The following is a 14,513-nucleotide window of genomic DNA, read 5'->3' on the forward strand; positions in this document are numbered from 1 at the left end:
TTAGAACCTGGCACATATAGTAATTGTCACTCAGGGGAAGACAGTGACCCCTGTTCACAGGTAAAAAGGCAGACCCAAAGAGCTCTACCTGAATAACAGGGAAAAGGGAAGTCCTGCTCCTGAGACCTGTTTGTGCCAGGAGCTTCACACACTCAATCCTTCCCTGTTGTATAGATGAGGAAAAGAACATGTAGAGAGTTTAGGTTATTTGTCAAGGTCAGATCACCCCTGTAGAGCACTAAAGTTGGATTCAAGTCTAGCTCTAAAGCCCTTGTTCTTCAAGATAAGGATCACTACAGGAGGTCAGGTAAATTGCACTCACCTTGGACACCGACTCAATAGATATGGGTTGTTTCCCAAGAAGCTGCATTTTTATTGTGCATCCCCAGTGATTCTGAAGAGGTGGTTCCCACGCCACACTTTTTTAAACAGTGAAGGGAAGGACCTGTTCCTCATGCCTTTCTGTAGTGCAGCTAATCCCATCCTTCATCCCTCTTAGGTGGTCCTCGGAGGCAAGATTACTCTAACAGTTATATGCAGCTTCCCTCCAACTCTTTGGCCTGTTCTGAAGGGACCACATGCAGGGGACCTTTGGTTTGAAATGAACCAGTTCTGCTCAAGCTTTCCAAGAATTTGATAGAAACCACATTAGAGAAAGAATGTTTCAAGGAAATCTCTGAATCTACAGATGCTAGTTACAATGACAGAAAAAAAAAAAGAAAAGAGAGAGAGAGAGAGAGAAGATTGTCTGCTTTAAGAATACAAGTTACATATTTGTGCTGAACTGGTGGTTAGGGATAACAATAGAACAAGGTTTGGTTGTATCTTGCCCTGTAGTTTTGTTTTTGTTTAATTTCAAATCTGCGTTTCAGTGTTTCTCTATACAATGTACACAATGTGAACTGCAACATCTTAAATGTTTGGCAGGACATTCATGCTCATGACATCACATGCTGGGAGGACAGGGAGGCCACTGTAGGGCTGGCTTTGGGCAAAGGCAGCATCAGTGCTGCCATTGAGATGTCTCCACAAAAGAGTGTGTGACAGCCAGATGTGCAGCTTAAAGGAGACTAAACCAGAATTGTGGGTGGAACATTGGTACATGCTGCTTATGGCTTGAATAGCAGCTCTTGAGGAATCTATATTTCTTTACCTCACGCAGAATCTCAGAGCTCAGGCTTTGTGGCCCTGGGGCTGGGGGAGGGAGTGGAGATGGAGGGACTTGTCACTGCTCCATGCCGCATTGTTGAAATGAAAAACATGGAAACCGTAAGCCATTTCTAGAGGATTGTAGAAGGTAAGAATTGCTTCTGCTTTATAGCAAAATTACCTTCCAAATGGCAAAGAGCACCTAGTTGTCACAGTCTGGGGCTTTCTTTCATTAAAATCTTATGTCAAGTTACGTTCAACTTTGCTTTTCAAACTGTGGTGTTCATACCTGTCACCTAGGGGTCTGGTTAAAATGCAGCTTCTGATCCAGCAGGTCTGGGGTGGGGCCTGGGACTCTGCATCTCTAACCAGCTCTCAGGGGATGCTGATGCTTTTGGTCTAGACTCATACCTGGAGTCGTATACACTCATTAAAGAAAATGTGAACACTAGAAAAAGACAAGTCACAAGCTCTTAGAACTTTAGTCATCCTAAAATGGATTTTAAGAGCATCTGTTAAAAGTATTTATTTATTCATTAATTGATTCATTTGTTAATTAATTAAGCAAACATTTGATGAGTACTTGTTATGTGCCAGCCATGCATTAGCCACCAGATAGGAAAAAGAATCTCAAAGTCAATCCCAGCCCTCAGTTAACTCACAGCCTAGTGGTGTAGTCAGGACCGTCATGATGCCAGTTGGCTTCTTATCATTGCCATCTTTGATCTACTTTGGAAATTTACACCCTGACTGAGAGGAGAAAATAAAATACCAGCAGAAGCACATTGGTGCACAGATTAAAGATAAGAGTTTACAGAGTATTTGATATATAAAGGCATATTGACTAGATCTTCTCCCAACTTTGCACCTTTTTTATGGGTGTTGAAAGTCAGCCAATCCCCAAACTCTGTTGATTTAATTAATGGGCAGAGAAGACCTTCTCCAGGTTTCTGCACCGTGTCCTGCTGAGACCTTCCACAGAGGAGCATGCTGTTTTTTAGGGGTGGAATTTAGTTGAAGGTGTCAATCTCTTCTTGTTTGAATGATATAAGAACTTCCTCTCCAGGTGCCAGAGCTCAGCTTTTATAACGATAGGTGCAACAAGAACAGTGAAGTCAGCTGCCACTGACTTGTTGTAGAAGGCTCGGCCAGGTATAGTGAACAAAGTGGAAACTTGAAGCAGTGACCCCATGCTGGGGATTGTAGATGATCCAAGGGTGCTGAACTGTTCCCAAGAAAAATATGAAGAATAATATTTCTTTTTTTAGCTGACTAAAAAACAAACAATAAAAATAAAAATCTAGGCATTCACCGAGTGACTAATACAGGCACACACTATTACCAAGTCATTTCATGAAATCCATTCTACACATGGTAAAAGTTGAGCAATTCACAGTCTTCGTCTATTAGATGGTTCTTCTTCACAAAGCCCTCAGGGACCCTGGCTCCTTCCAACTCACCGCTTTGCTAGCCCCAGGGGGTGACTCTTGAACTCATGGTGCAAGATGGCAGCATCTACATTGCAGCTGGAGAAAGGATCAAAGAAAAGGGCCAAAGGCTCATGACCACCATCTCCTAAGATAGTTCCCTGAAGCTGCTGCAGGAATCTGCTTGCAGTAAGTCACATGGCCACATGTAGCTGCAAGAGAGGCTGGGAAGTATGGTCTTTATCAAGATTGGCTACATAATCTGCAGTGCCCAGGATAAAATGGAAATATGTAGCTCCTTTTACAAAAAGCAGGGAAGAAGTGTGGTTAAAAATATTTAAAACATAAAGCTTTTTCCTTTTTTTTGTGGTCTCTCTCTTGAGTTGTCATGGTGGATTTTTTTTTGTTGTTGTTATTTAATGTTGTTCTAAGTAAAGAAAAATTAAAATTTTAAATTAGAAGCCTGAATTTTACCATTCTTATTTCTGTTGTGCAACATCTGTTTTAAATGCAAATAAAAGAACTGTTCACTTTTACATGGAAACACTAAAATTCCACAATTTCTATTTGGTAGCATGTACACATATTAGTATTTCTTATTAGAACGGTGGAAACATTGCACAGAAGTAACTCATTTTTAATTTTACTTCTTGATATGCACACATTCTGCCAACATGTTCTACCTTCAGCTTACTGATGAGGAAGGAAGGATTGAAATGAATATGACCCATAAGTTGCCCTATCTTTCCCTTTCCTTCTTTTTTTTTTTCCCTTTCCTTCTATGTCATCATTTTCAGTGTAAAGTGGTTGGTGAATACAGGGAATTAATACAAAGATAATGTTCCTTGGTCATTCATGTTTCTTAGAATTTCATTGTCTTCTTTCTCTATTTGAAGAAAGTTGTTGTTTGAATGATAAGTGTGACCTCTGGGGACTGTCCGTGTACCTGTTTACCTAGTTTTAGTCTGTTCAGGCTGCTATAATAAAATACCACAGACCGGAAGCTTATAAACAACAGAAATTTATTTCTTACAGTTCTGGGAAGTCCAAGATCAAGACACCAGCATGGTCACCTAATGAGGACCCTCTTCCCGCTTCATAGCTGGCACCCTCTCCCTGTGTCCTCACATGGTAGAAGGGGTGAGGGTGCTCTGTGGGGCCTCCTTTATAAAATCACTAATCCCATTCATGAGGGCTCCACTCTCATGACCTAAGTACCTCCCAAAGGCCCCACCTCCTAATACCATCATTTGTGGGTGCTGGGATTTCAACATATGAATTTTGGGAGGATACAAACATTCAAACCATGGCACTCAGTCATAGGCATAACAAACTCTTACCTCTGAACTTGCTTTGAGTCCTGCTGAGCTCCCATACATCATGGGTCCATCAGAAATCTGTGCTCGTGGGAATCACGGACACAGATAAGGTGGCAAGAAGTGATGCACACATGCATTGCACATATTATCTCACACGCATGCTTCATGGTCCCATTAGACTTCACTTACAAAACACAAGTTCAATGATAAAATTATTAAGAATCCGAGATGCCAACAGCAGAGAATTAAGCCAGGGTTTAATGGTCCCTCTGCTTGTGGGGCTTGTGAGACTATACAGGTGGCATTTCCGTGAAGCTGGACGTGGCCTTTATTCTATCTGGCTGTGTGCCTGGTTAGTTGTTTAAGCCTGTAAGAAGAAAAGAGTGGATTTTGAGGGAAACTTGTAGCCTATGTCATACCTTCTGACATTCTATGAAGAGGGCATCTGTTTTAGTCAATTCAGACTGCTATAACAAAATACCATAGATTGGGCCGCTTAAACAGTCAACATTTATTTCTCATGGTTCTGGAGGCTGGGAAGTCTAAGATCAAGGTGTCGGCAGATCTGGTGTCTGGGGAGGACTCTCTTCCTGGTTTGCAGACAGCTGCCTTCTTGTTGTGTCCTCACTTGGTGGGGAGAGAAGGGGGGGGGGCTCTAGTCTTTCTTCTTCCTCTTACAAGGACCCAAATTCCATCACAGGGGCTCCCACCCTCATGACCTCATCTAAACTTATTACTTCCTAAAAGGCCCACCTCCAAATATCATCACATCGAAGATTAGGGCTTCAGCATATGAATTTTGGGGAGCACACAAACATTCAGTCCATTCAGCCATCAGTATCATCCCTTTTATCTATGTGAAGAAACTGGGGCTCAGGGAGGTGACGTAATGAGTCTAGGCCACAAGCTAGTAAGTATCAGGTCAAGATTTGAACCTACGTCTTCCAATGCTAAGGCCAGTTCTCATACTGCTACAGCATACTTGGAATTTATGAAATGAAACTAAATTATGTTTAACAAAATACAGTAGAATAAAAATGTCAGAAGTATGCCTCTTTCTCATAGGCTATTAAAGATAAGCATAAATTTTACTTGAAATATCGACAGTAGCATAGAGTGCACCATACATGTATTTGTTCATTTAATTCTTACAATTTCATGAGTTAATGGCTATCGTATACCCATTTTACAGATGAGAAAACAGAGGCACGGAGAGGTTAAGTAGATTGCCTAAGGTTCCACCGCCTTGCAAGCCTGACTGTAAAGCCTGAAGTACTGACCACTGCTCTAGCCTTCAAGTGGAATTTATTCCCTAAGAAAAGGGAATGGGACTTCCCTGGCGGTGCAGTGGTTAAGAATCTGGCTGCCACTGCAGGGGACACGGGTTTGAGCCCCGGTCCAGGAAGATCCCACATGCCACAGAGCAACTAAGCCATGCGCCCCAACTACTGAAGCCTGCATGCCTAGAGGCCATGCTTTGCAACAAGAGAAGCCACTGCAATGAGAAGCCCACGCACTGCAATGAAGAGTAGCCCCCGCTTGCCGCAGCTAGATAAAGCCCGCACGCAGCAACGAAAACCCAATGCAGCCAAAAACGAATAAAAATAAGTAAATTAAAAAAAAAAAGAAAGGGGAATGAATTACTACAGAAAGCCATTTAATGAAAGGACAGATTCAAAATTAGCTTAAGATTCTTTAACATAAATATTCTCCCAATTGAAAATGTTAGTTTAGGGGTAGGTTTAAATTCTGGACCTGTTAGTCTTCAAAACAAATGTTCTTAGAAATGGATCATTTATCTGTGGTCACCTTGAAAGTAGAGGAAGCTCAAACTTCTCTATAGTACAAGGGCTAGTGAATATTTATATCTCTGAAAGAGGAAATGTAGACTCATATTCTCCGCAAACAGATTTTCAGGAAATAAGGAGAATTAGCTATTGAAGGGAGTATAGTCTCTCGTAGGCTTTGAAGTTCCAACGAAGCACAGAGATTATAATCTGTATGTAAAAAGCAAAGTCACAGGGGAGCACCTTTTGCTAGGCATGGGCCACTGTGATCACTACTTGTTAGCAACTCCAGTGTTGGGGGTTGATAAACAGAGTTCAGACTGTGAGTTTTGTTTGCAAACAAATGCCAGGATGAGTCAGTACATGCTGTTTTTAGTAAAGAGACCATTGGGCTGGAAAACCCTAAAAGTATCAATCATTCAATAAGGCCTCCTTAGGAAAACAATGCTGTGATTTTTGCACAGAGCCTCTCTGAAGTTAACCAATTTTGGCTTAAAATTTGAAAATAAAATAAAAAAAGAGCACTGTTGGTCAGGAGGTCTTTCTGAGCTACTTTTGATTCCAAAAGGCCCCTTGAAGGGAAGTAGGGCCTTGATTTTGCTTAAAAAGTATATTTGGCTTCAGGATGGGAAAGAGAGAGCAACAGTTCTGATTTCTTAGTCACGTACTTTCCTCCCCAGCCCAAGGAGGGTGGGCAGTGCCAAGACCTGGGAGGCTATCAAAGACGCCCTCTGTGTAATAGGATCTGGAATTTATTTCTGATGTCATGGTAAGAACAAAAGAACTTTGCTCTGTGTCAGGCCGGAGTAGCCGCAGTGCTTTTGATGGACAGAGGAGTGGGATTCATGTTCTCCTTGAGGTCCATCTCCAGAGCATGGAGTTCTCCCCGAACAAACTTAATTTTCATTTAATAACCCTTTAGAGAGTTATTCTCTCAGAATGCATCTGAACCCTCCTTGAACCCATTTATGCTTGAGTTAGCACTGTCACTTGGAGTTAACAAGTTCCATATGTTTACCACCCATGGTGAAAGTAGTTATTCCTTTTATTTGTCCTCAAATTGTCTCCAGTAAGCTGGCTGCTTTTGTCTCAACAAGAGTTCATTTGGTTGCCACTAAGTTTGCTCACCTCCTTTCATAGATCAATAAGCTGATCTCAGCAACTGAGCAGCTTTTGAGATGAAACTCTGGTTAGGAAGAGGGGGTAAATATTCTGTAGCGATTGAAGATCTGGGCACAGCAATAAGTGAATTAGCTTCAAATGCAGGCATCTTCTAATCTGTTAAATGGAAGCAAAACTCCACAGAGTTTAGGAAAAGAAAACAAAACATGTTTGAATCTCATTTTCAAAGCACTATATTGCTATATAATGATAAGTGATAAAATTGCCTCTTATTTCCCTCTGGGTATTTTCTGGAAACAGACTTTCATTATGTACATGAATTCAAATTAGTGTGCTCTGAGGAAAGATACTAGAATGTGTCTTTGTTTGGTCAAGTGAATTTATTTAATGATGAGATCTTGAGAGTTTGTCAGAAAATGCCACTAAACTTCAATATTTAATTCCTCTCTGATACATTTTCTTATCTGAATACACGGTTTCACATTCTTATCTTGTACACAGTGCTGTAGTTTACATTCTAATCTTTTACTCAGTGCCATAGTTTAAATTCTAGGACACCCAAATTTTTAGAGAGGATTTCTCTCCTCTTGATTATTACAAAGTAAATAGACCATGGCCTACCTAAAAGTATTTCCCCCCCCCATTTTATGTTTTTTTCACATTTTATGCACAGGCTCCATGAGCACTTTTTTTTTTTTTTGCCGTACATGGGCCTCTCACTGCTGTGGCCTCTCCCGTTGCGGAGCACAGGCTCCGGACGCGCAGGCTCAGGGGCCATGGCTCACGGGCCCAGCCGCTCTGCGGCATGTGGGATCTTCCCGGACCAGGGCACGAACCCGCGTCCCCTGCATCGGCAGGCAGACGCTCAACCACTGCGCCACCAGGGAAGCCCCATGAGCACTTTTTATGTCTCTGCTATTAAATCTTGTAAGAAGATTTGCACTCTGCAAACTTATATTAACTATCTCTTCTGTCTCTAGATATAACTATGTATGTTTATTTACTTACCTCTATAGATGAGCAACTGTATTAATGTATTATGTACAGTACAAAATGTACGAAAAGTTGAAAGAATGGGAAAAATGAAACATTTTAATTTTATTTCACATTATTTATTAATTTATTAATGATACAAACTCTTTTTCTTTTTACTAGTAATAATATTTTAATGAGAGCCATGAGTTGAACCTACTTCATTATTTAATACTGGGATAAAAATATTCAGAAGTCTGATTCTTAGTTCAGTTAATTATACTACTTGGTTTTAATAGCTGCTTTGGCTGAAAAAAGATACTTCATATGAATACATAGAACCATATAGAAGAAGTACATCATTGACTGTCTTCCTCAATCATTATACTCTTGTGTAAACCTCCTCCACAAAGTTTGCAAAGATTTGTATTAAAATTCAGCTGTTCTCCATCTTCCTTGATGCCTTTCAGTTGTTTTTTCAAACTAATCAGGTAGGTTGCATGTTTTTATTTCTAAAAAAATTGTTTGAAAACCCATAGAGACTCTCCGTAAAATTTCTTAATCAGATTTTAAAATTAAAAATTTTCTGGGGCTTCCCTGGTGGCGCAGTGGTTGGGAGTCCGCCTGCCGATGCAGGGGACACGGGTTCGTGCCCCGGTCTGGGAAGATCCCACATGCCGCGGAGCGGCTGGGCCCGTGAGCCATGGCCGCTGAGCCTGCGCGTCCGGAGCCTGTCCTCCGCAACGGGAGAGGCCACAACAGTGAGAGGCCCGCGTAACGCATAAAAAAAAAAAAAAAAAAAAATTTTCTGTATGTACAGTAGACCTGTTTTTATACTTGTTACATATTATTTTCAGTAAGAAAATCACACACGTGTCCAAACATCTTTTTTCAAAATGACTTCTCCATTGCACTAATTTCCTTCAAAAAGAAATTGCTTTCTCATGAATTGTATAAGATCATAGATTAACAATGTTTATTTTGTTTTAAATCCTTGTCAGATAGCAAACTTTTGTACTTTTTAGTTTCACTGTTTTTGCTGCAAAGGCTGTTTTATGGTTTCTTTGCAGGAGTCTTTTTAGATGACCAGCTCTTTTTGTGAGTTTAGTTTGGTAAAAACAGATAATGCAATCTATAAATCCACTTAAATAGGTATTTGTATTATACAAACTATCATAACTTGAATGAAATAGTGAGGCTGGTGCTGTCTACCCTCCCTCTTTTTTTTTTTTTTTTTTTCTGTTCGCGGGCCTCTCACTGCTGTGGCCTCTCCCGTTGCGGAGCCCAGGCTCTGGACGCGCAGGCTCAGCGGCCATGGCTCACGGGCCCAGCCGCTCCGCGGCACGTGGGATCTTCCTGGACCGGGGCACGAAACCATGTCCCCTGAATCGGCAGGCGGACTCTCAACCACTGCGCCACCAAGGAAGCCCTACCCTCCCTCATTGAAGAGGGTCCTCTGGCCTCAGGAGCTCTTGAAGACCCAGATGATCATTAGACCCTCAGAGGAATGGTCTGATGAATGTGTGGCTCAATAGATCCATAATAAGCTCCATAATACAATACAATACAAATCAAATTATGCATTGTACTTAACACTGAAAATATTATTATAACAATGTTAATATATTTTAATCAACATATATTAATACTTTAATATATACTATAATCAATACATTATACTATATATTAATATTATATAATATACTGAATATAAGGCTTAATTTTGTTCTTAATTTTTAGACTAAAAATATTTTAGAAAAATAGTTCTAATATTTTTTTCGTATTTTTTGGAGGCTTCTGATCTATAGCAGGAGAGAGACATATAAACAAATAACTGTATTCAACGTGTAAATGAAAAAATAAAAATGCTATGGGATCATGTGGTCTGGGCGGAGAGGGTAGGGCAGAGGTTAAATTCCAGAAACTCAGAGAGGAGATACATTTGAGAGGAACTTGAAGGATGAATGGGAGATTGCTGAGTGGACAAGGGGGTAAAGGACATTCAAGAAGATACACGAAGACAGGAGAGTGTGCCCAGGAAACCCCGAGGAGTCTGCTGTGGTCTGAATATCGGACGTGGGGGAGAGTTAGACATGCGACTGGAGAGATGGACGGGGTTCAGGCAGTGAAGGGTCTCGTTCTGTTGGCAAGTGGGAGCCACTGGAGATTTGAAGTAGAGGAATGACCTCAGTGAAGGATGTATTTCATTTATAAATCATGAACAATATGCACATTTTGAAAATAATTACATTTTTGGCGGATGTGGGTGAAATTCTGTTCAATCTAATTTAACAAATAATTATTGACCATATTCTGTGTGACAGGCAGTATCCCCAAGGCAACACAAAGGTATAATGGTGCATATTTTACTTGGTAGAAGGATTAAACTGAATATTTAAAACTAAATACACACATATCTGCATTTATCCTTTAGCATTGTGATGTCTCTTTGATACCCTTGACATTCGGAACAAATTAACACTGGTATTTAGTACTTAACAATACATATGTGAGGCGAGTATCCAAGCTTATGAGCTCCACTTGAGTATGGATTCCTTCTGCTGAAGAAATGTAAGCATCCTACATTTACACGTGCCAATGTAGAGAGAGAAATCTGTCTACGGTATGGCTTTGAGATTCTATTATTTGTGTCGTTGGTTGGGAAGACATGCCAAGGTGCCTTGTTGGTTTGCCATTTAGGATGCGGCAAATATTTGAAAAGGCCCTTATATCATAAGGAATAAACATTAATTACATTGTATCTTTGAAAATAAAAGTAAAATATATTTTGAAGAACATTTGCAAAAAACAGAAAATCATAAAGAAGAATATGCAAAGCCACCCCAAGTCAGACTTCTCAGAGGTAACAATGGTTAATACTTTATATAATCTCCTAAATATTTTTTCTATGCATATATAAAATATATACACTCTCAAAACTAAAGACATTGTATGTAATCTTTGCATCTTACTTTAAAAATTTAATGTAATTAGTGAATATTTTCATGGCATGAAACATTCTTTGAAGACATTTTTATATGACTGCGCAGTACTGAGTTCTAAAGTTACACTATAATTTATTTAAACAACTTGCAGTTTGAGACATGAGGTTGATTTCAATTTTTTGTTATTTTTTCTTGTAATTACAGAGGTATTCTTTGGCATAGATCTTTGACCGTATCTCTGATTATTTATTCTTGTGGGCTCAATTTCTGAAAAGATCTGAAATCTGTCAGAGAAGTGAACTGTCGAATATTTAAACAGGGTGATTGAAATTGTTCTCTACTTTGGCAAAATCATAGGGAGGGCCTCTGAATGATGAAAGAATACTTCTTCATCCATTCCTTCAACAAGTATTCATTGAATGCCTCCTAATCCCAGGCTCTGCACTAGGTGCCAAGGTGCAGCAGGAAGCAGGAAAGATGTGTTCACTGCGCTCATGGCAGTGATCTGGAAAGTTAGAAATCGTGGGTCAACTTCTTGTTTTGCAGATGAGGAAACAGGGGAAGCAGCTTGCCCAGTTTTACCTAGCCGGCTGTGGAGAGCCAGGATTGGAATATAGGTTTCTCTCTTGAAGTTCAAGCCTCTTTGCGCCACACCAGCCATCTCTCCCCTCAGTGTGATCTTGAAGGCATCAGATCAGGGCTGGTTTATGGTATCTTCTGTATTTAGATCTAACTCTTGGCAAGGTTGTCAAGTGAATGGGGCCATGTGTGTCTTTGGGGCCCTGGCCTCCCCCTTCTATGCCATTTCCCTTCCTGGAGTCCCCTAGCCCTTTCTCAGGCATCCAGAGACCTCATAATCTTTTCTCATGACTTGTGAAAACCTGCTTTCTGGGAAGGAATGGATATCAGTCACTCATATGTCAATGTGGATGAATTAAGACCCTGTGTTTTTTCTTGCAAGGGGCGTTAACTGTGAAGGCATCTGAAGATCTCTTTCTTCTTGAGGAATGCCAGACCTGGTTTCCAGTGGAGCATTTTGGGCAATCAGGGAGCACACAGGGTCCTCCGCTGGTCCTCAAAGCTCACAGCGCACCTTCCTGCACACCATTTCCACCATAGCTGCTTAGCCCAATCTCCTCCTCCTTAAGTACAAGGTCAACGCGGCTGGGCAAGAAAGCTGAGGACATTGTATCCACACCTTGAATTTATTTCCAGGATATTAGAGGGGCTGCTTCGAACACAGAGCTTCAGAGAACAGGGAAACTCATTGCTAGGAAACCCCCTTCCCCCTCCCCACCTGCCCTGTGAGGAGTGTCTCCTCTAGGAAGGAAATTCAATTACAGTCTTCCAGTCACCAGAATTGAATTTGGATGGACTATTTCCTCTCTGGATTCTGTTCCAAATTGTATTCCTGTTGCTGGGTTTGAAGTTAATTAGTGTCACAAATCATCTGTATTTCCCTTCTCTGGAGGAAAGCCTGCCACAGTGCTTATCCTGTCCAGTTAATTGACTTCCAGAGGGCTCATCCCTTCCTGAAAGCACCTTAAATGGCTCTGATGGGTAAGCATCAGGCTTACACATATACGAAATAAAAGCTTGGAGAATTCAAATTTCTAGGTCATAGAAATGCGGGTGTGCGTTTTTGTTTTTTTTTTCTCTCTGAGCATCATAGCTTAGAGTTTTTCTCGATTTGATTGAGGCCAATATGAGAATGCAAGGAACTTATCCTCAGGTAGATGCATGTGGGCTAAGGGGAGGAAGATACTCTCATTGCCAGTCAGTGAACTGCTAATAGTTGGAAATAACATGTGGAAAAGCTGTCAACTTAATGTTTGGGATATAGGGATTTCTTAAATTTCTAATGGGGTGTTTAATTTTTAAAATGGTTTTGAGTTACAGACTAAGGAGAAGATGCCTCTAGAATAACCTTTTAATTTTTTTTCAATTTTTAGAATTATGGTAAAATATACATAACATAAAATTTACTGTATTAGCCATTTTTAGGAGTACAGTTCAGTGGTATTAAGTGCATTCATGTTGCTGTGCAAATATCAACCCCATCCTCTCCCAAACTCAAACAGAAACTCTATATCCATTAAACAATAACTTTGCACTCTCCCCTCCCCCAGCCCCTGGCAACCTCCATTCTTCTTACCGTCTCTATGATTTTGACTACTCTAGGTACCTCATATAAGTGGAGTCATATAGTATTTGTCTCTTTGTGACCGGTTTACTTCACTTAGCATAATGTCCTCCATGTTGCAGCATGTGTCAGAATTGTATTCCTTTTTAAGGCTGAATAATATTCTATAGTATGTAGAGACCCCATTTTCTTTATTCATTCATTCATTGATGGACATTTGGGTTCCCTTCATGTTTTAGCCATGGTGAGTAATGCTGCTATGAACAAATACCTTCGAGAATCTACTTTCGTTATTTTTGGATATATGCCTAGAAGTGGAATTGTTGGATCATATGGTAGTTCTATCTTTAATACTTTGGGGAATTGCCAAGCTGTTTTCCACAGCAGCTGCATCATTTTACTTTCTCACTAACAGTGCACAAGGGTTCCGTTTTCCCCACATAGTCGCCAGTAGTTGTTATTAAATAACATTTCAACTTTAAGACCCATGTAATGATGTTGTATTTTGGTATATCAACTCAATTATTATTTTTTTTGCGGTACGCGGGCCTCTCACTATCGTGGCCTCTCCCGTTGCGGAGCACAGGCTCTGGACGCGTAGGCTCAGTGGCCATGGCTCACGGTCCCAGCCGCTCCGCAGCCTGTGGGATCTTCCCGGACCGGGGCACGAACCCGCGTCCCCTGCATCGGCAGGCGGACTCCCAACCACTGCGCCACCAGGGAAGCCCAACTCAATTATTTTTGATCCTGATAATCCCTAGTTCCAGGTTGCCCTGTGGCTCTTCTTGGATACTATTTGTAAACAGGCAAATGAACAACCCTCCCACCAGTAAGAGTAAATTACAAGGCTTATTCCCCCCAGGAAGGAGGATAATATGTAGGGGAATCCTTGTCAGATGGAAAAAAGAGTGGAAAGCCAGCCCCTGATGGTCTTGCTGGATGGTGGAGAGAGGAGGAGAAATAGAGATAAGACGGAGAGGGAAAATTACCTGTGCAGGCTTTCCCCGCTCTGTGTGCAGGGGTGTGATAGGAGTGAGAACACCTGAAAACATCAGAAGGGTTATGGTATACTTAGCTGGAAAGGATATAAGCCACGGTGTGCTTATAAATGCTTAACAGCTCTCTGGAAAAACAAAAACAAAAAACAAAACCAACCCTGATTTTGCAGCATGTGCCAATTTGCACAGTGTAAGTACTTCCACCGTGGCTGATTTCAGTCTATCCATGTGAGCTCATTGAACATGGAGCTGGGAAGAAATGTGTAATAGCATATCATTATATAGTATTTCCCCCATACACATGTAACAGTTGTAAATAACCTCAAGAGCATAGATAATGGTTACATGTAATAAAATAATTAGTTTTGAGTATTTATCACATTTATTTTTAATATAACTAATAGTAAGTTTGTAGAAGTTAAGTGTTAATAATGGTTGTTTCAGAGAGGAAAACATAGGAAGAACACTCTTTGACATAAATCACAGCAAGATGTTTTTTGATCCATCTCCTAGAGTAATGGAAATAAAAACAAAAATAAACAAATGGGACCTAACGAAACTTCAAAGCTTTTGCACAGCAAAGGAAACCATAAAAAAGACGAAAAGACAACCCTCAGAATGGGAGAAAATATTTGCAAATGAATCATCGGA

Source organism: Phocoena sinus, chromosome 4 (assembly GCF_008692025.1).
Source record: "Phocoena sinus isolate mPhoSin1 chromosome 4, mPhoSin1.pri, whole genome shotgun sequence".
NCBI classification, from domain to species: Eukaryota; Metazoa; Chordata; class Mammalia; order Artiodactyla; family Phocoenidae; genus Phocoena; species Phocoena sinus.